The following is a 5,484-nucleotide window of genomic DNA, read 5'->3' as shown; positions in this document are numbered from 1 at the left end:
CTTCCTGCGCTTTCAGAGGATCTAAATCAGTCTTCATCCTTTCGCTTTTCAACTCGCAATAAATATGTAAATTCGTTTCGCAGAAATTAAGAGATTTTCTTGTCCCTTGAAAGAAGCACCGACCGGAATAACAGGTATCGAGATATGCATCTGGATAGGTTGTTTTAGCTAGCTAGGCATTTGCTTGTGATTAATACTTCTTAAGGTAGTTAGCTAGGCAAGTATGTATTATAAGTGCTAAAAGACCGTCAGTGTGGGGATTTCAACTAATCCTTTCTGGAGAATTAGACGGCCTACCCGAACAGGCTTTTTATTTGGTGGGGAACATCGATGAAGCTAGCACGAAAGCTATAAACTTAGAAGAGGAGAGCAAATTGACTTATCTGTCGACTTTTCCACTATCAACCCCAAAAAACCCAACTCTGCCTTACGTAAAGTTGCTAGAGTACGATTAACCTCTGGATTTGAAATCACTGCTTATATACCTGGTATTGGCCATAATTTACAAGAACATTCTGTAGTATTAGTAAGAGGAGGAAGGGGCCCCAACGGTTTGGACTTGAGTAGGTTGAAAAAAGACATCCCCCCGAACACAGCTTACAACTTTCATCGTACTCTCCAATTGTTGAGCAACTCTTCTCCCACCCAGCCATAAAAAGAAAAAAATCGTTACGAGCGGTCTTAAACCCTCAATCTCCAAAATGGAATTGAAAAGCTCCAATTTCAATAATGGTAGCGGGGAAATACCCAGGGAAGAATCATTCTTTTAATCATCCAGATCTATCAATTTGCGAATTCAACCCTTCTTTCTTCATTTAAAAAAAGGGGAGCAAACACAAACCTCATGTTTTCTAGCCAGGAGTAGAAACCTCAAGAGCGCACAAGCAAATGTTAGCTTAACACACCAGTGCTGGAACATTGGCATAATGTTCTTAACTATATTATATTCGAATAAGTTATTTATTCATGTAGCTTATAATAAGTAATTTCTGTAGATAAGTGATTTATTTTAGAGTAGCAGGAGAAGAAACTAGATAGTAGCTGGAGAAGAAAGATACCTCATATCTTCGCTTGCTGTCTTGTTCTTCGCCGCGGACTGGGATCGCTCGCCAGCTAGGCCCTGTGAGTTCTTTCTTCCGTGATGAACTGTCGGCACCAGTCCTACATTTTTTCTCTGTGGACCGAGGAGAAAGGGGGCTCCGCAGGAAGAGGATTGTACCATGAGAGAAGCACAGGGGTCACTTCAAATATGGAACATGGATTCTGGCAATGCAACGGAGTTGGGTCCTCATATCGATCCGAATGAATCAGTCTTTCTACAGAGGTCAATCTTTCCTTTCTTCAAACTTGTCAGAGTAAACTATGTGATCCTCACTGAAGAAAGTCTTAATAGGGATAGGGATAGAAGTCAGATCATCACCAGGATTTACTACTAAATAACCTGCTGCATAAGGGGGCCATGCTCCATTGCTTACTCCTAGAGCGGTATCTTTTGAAAAAGAACTAAACTGCTGAATTCAATCATGTCAATGCAATTGCGAGTTTTATCCCTCGTAGAATTCCCGTACCCCAGGCTTGTACTGATTCACACCATACTGTAACCCCCGGTACCTGTGTGAGAGTATCATCCACAACGAAAGAGCCGAGGCTGTTCTGCTTCCGCTGCCGCTCCAGGCATTGGAGCGGGAACCTGCGCAGGAGGGATTGGAGCGGGATTCGGATGCCGCTCTTGACTGACCACAGCTTCCGGGGGAGCGGTCTGCTCCCGGGATGCAGAGTCACAGTCAGCCAGAAATTGAATAGCTCTTCTTCCGAGTTAGTGGATCCGGAGGGAGGCATTGAAGGGCCTGGGTCCCCCATTCCGTCCCAGTCGGACTCGGAGCGAAGCATCTCCCAACAAGATTTGAACTGTAGGTCTATTTGCAGCCTGCATTATGCCAGCTGGTCCCACCCCCTCTTGAGTCACCCTTATCTAAAAAAAAAAGGACGGAGTCTATCTAGATCATAGGATCACTGTATTCAGAGGTCAATTCTCTTTCTTTGACCTCCAGTTTGTGCTGCCTTTTTCCTGACACTGTGATTTGTTTATGAGGTTGAAGTTTTAGATAGACCCTTTCACCCACCAGAAGAAATTCTCGCTCGCTCGCTCAAAAAGCTCTATCCAGATGAGGATGAGGAACTACCGTTGTAGGATCGGAATACTACATTCTATTTGATTCAAGGGGGCCCAGTCGGAGCCAAAGGAAGATTCAGCGAGAACAACAAAAGCACTAACAGAATTGGGTTTGGTAATCGACCGGGTTGAAACGCTCCATATTCCACTTACTTAACCCTGACGGCCTGACTGACGACACTCGTTTTCGTTGCCATCTGAAATCGTTTTCACCTGCCTCCTGATTCCTTTTGCCAATTTTTAGCCTCATCATCAGCGGCCAGCCGACCGACCGATCGACGACCCATCTGCTCCGTTGTTTACAACGAACACTCTCATCTCTCGCTTTCTGTCCGTCCGTCTCCTTTTAGTTTCTTCCTCCTCTTGCCCGTCTCTGTGTAACACACTAAAAAAAATCAAAGGCCCAGCCAGCCCAACCCTTTTCCCTGGCCCGTTGCCCCCTCCCATCTTATCCAGACCGGTCCTCTCTTCCTTCTCACGTTTCTTCCTCCTTCCCTGCTCTCCCATGGCTTCCCCTCCCTAAATCCCCTCTCTACAGCAGCAAACCCTTGGGGGGAACTAGCAAAACGGATCGAGGACAACAAGAGGAGCAAGAAAGGTGCATCTTCCATGTAGATCGGTCCTTTCCCCATATCTTCCCGCTGCCCTAGGGTTTGGGGAACGACCAAGGTGAGGTGAATCCACTTTAGATCTGCTAATTGATGTTTTTAGGAGGTTCTTGGTCCTGAGGATTAGTGGATTTGTTGGGGAAAACACGGTTTGAATGTCGATTTAAGGTGTGCTGTCCTGTAGCTCGGGCAGTGCTGATGTCCTTGTAGTTTTGGCGACCTAAACGATTTCTCCTCCAAAAGTGGATCATACAAAAGTTGTAGAGAATTATGAGATGTAACTGCTGTCCAAGTTTCATATTTTTTGGTGGAGTATACCTTCAGTTATTGAATATTGTTTGGACGCTGTTTCTGAATGTCCAGATTTTTGACAGCAGATGTTCAGAGATGTATTAGATGATCTTAAGGATGGAATTCGTGGAAACCCATAATAACAAAGTTTTAGGTTTCTCAGAGATATATGTCCTGACAAACTTTTAGAATTTTTGGACAAGGGGTTTGGGAGATATGAATTTTTGTATGCTGCTGCCCGAAATTTCAGACAGATTCTGTACTTCACATTCAACTGCAGTTTTACCCCTCTTTGGATTATGCTAAAAATAAAGGATCTGAACAAAGTTGTAAGATTTCTCCCTTAGTTTTCTAAGATGTATTTGCTTGCTGTCATATCTTTTGTAATTCTAAAGATACAAAAAAGTGAAGCAGCACTGCTGCGGTTAACCTAGGTGATGTTTACCATCATCGCTTGTTTGACGGGTTGGGCTATATGGGTGCTTTACTTGCTGTGTGCACATGGTTGTTTGAGGATATGTTCTGATCTTATTGTGTCAAAACAGGTGGTAACGCTCCGGATCACGCTTAGAGCGGCTATCTCCTTCTTTGGGAGGCAAGTAACGTAGCGGTGGTTGCTACAAGCTTTAATTTGCTATTTTTCCTACCTCCACCTTAAATTTCAGAATGATAACTTATCCAATATCATCCATTCAATTACAAGTTTATGCACATCTTACTGTTGTTATTACATATGCCTTATTCTTTACTTTATAACTTGGTAATGGCTCTTGTTAGCATAATTATGATGAGGTTTATGTTGTCAAATGAGGAGAGACTTATCTGGTATATGCGGTGTATACTCTCTTTGTGCGATCTGTCTTGGCATTGCATTTCATTGTATCACAATGCATGGCATATGGAGTTAATTCGCCGCTTGATAGCCGCGACCGTACCGGTACAGCATCGTTTATTGGGCATAACGATGCAGCTTCATACTTTGTTGAGTATGAAGGCAGGAGACATGGCATTTGCATTGCATTTGCATTTAGGGTGCTATCGGTTTTCTATGGTATTTATTTGGCAGTGGTGGTGAGAAGTGAATTTTCTCCAAGGTTTGATGACGAATTGGTTTTATTTATGTATGAGGGTGTTGGAGTTATTATTATTATTATTCATTGAGGAGATACACTTACTGATAATAGTTAAACCATGGTCTAATGAACTTGTAGTTTAAATAGCTTGTTAAAGCTAGTTACTTGCTGAGATTTTATATCTCACCCCTATTTTTTTGTTATCCTCTCAGGTACTTGATGGATGGATGCTTTGCTTGGGGGTTGGGAAGTAGCAGCACGTCACACACTTCTCTTTAATCAAAATCCTCTAGTGTGATACTGTAATATTTAAGTCCTTCTCTATGAGAGTCTATTTGTTGCTTAATGATGGTTAAGCTTTGTTAAACCTTGCCTTAATCGTTTGAATATCATGTTAGGATCTTTTATTTATGCTAGTATGCTTTATCTATTTTCATATCTTATTGTTTCTTGCTTCCGCGGTGTTCCTGATTTAGGGAAGGTGCTGTCAAAAATCTGTCCCTTTTGTCCGGTGTGGCTTAGTAGCATTCTAAGGTGGCGTTTGTTTTTTCTTGGGGTGTTACAGTTGGTATCAGAGCCAGGCTAATTTAATCCTAGGAAAAATAAAGTCTAATTTGACACACTTGCACTTGTAGGTTGGGTACGGGTACATTGGTGTGTATGGATTATTTTGTCTTTATGCATACTTTAAATTGTTGGAGCTTGATATTTGTGTTGTTTGTGTCTTATGGTGGCTGCAGTTATGCCACCTAAGAAGCAAGGTCGGGCACGACCAGCGAGCGGTGCACAAGCTGATGGCACTAGTCAAGCAGAATTACTTGCCGCAATGCGTGAGATGCAAAATGAGATGAGGACTTTGAGGCAGGCTGCTCGTGCGGGTGCAGCACAACCTAATCCTACTACCTCTACTCAGGAAGTTGCTGCCCCAGTTGGCCCTGAGAGTGGTGTCTCGCTGAGAGAGTGGGTTGGCATGAAGCTGGATAGTTTTGATGGCAGTGGTACTCCTATTCAGGCTGCTGATTGGTTGTCATATGTGGAGGATAAGATGGAAGCTTTTGAGGTGTCAGCTCATGATCGTGTTCGTTATGGGGCACAATTACTAAAGGGTGAGGCACAGATTTGGTGGAAGGGTGTGCAGTCAGCTCGCACGGCTGCGCATGGTTCTTTAACTTGGCCTGAGTTTGTTAGGCAGTTTGAGAGGAGGTTTTACCCAGTGACCTTCCTGGACAAGATGAAAATTGAGCTAAATAACTATGTGCAGGAAAGGAAGACAGTGGCTGAGTATGAGGTGGGGTTCAACCAGATTGTTCGCTTTGTTCCACATGTGTCCCATGATGAT

The sequence above is a fragment of the Setaria viridis genome, chromosome 8, assembly GCF_005286985.2.
Source record: "Setaria viridis chromosome 8, Setaria_viridis_v4.0, whole genome shotgun sequence".
NCBI lineage: Eukaryota > Viridiplantae > Streptophyta > Magnoliopsida > Poales > Poaceae > Setaria > Setaria viridis.
Note: the sequence above shows the minus strand (reverse complement) of the source record.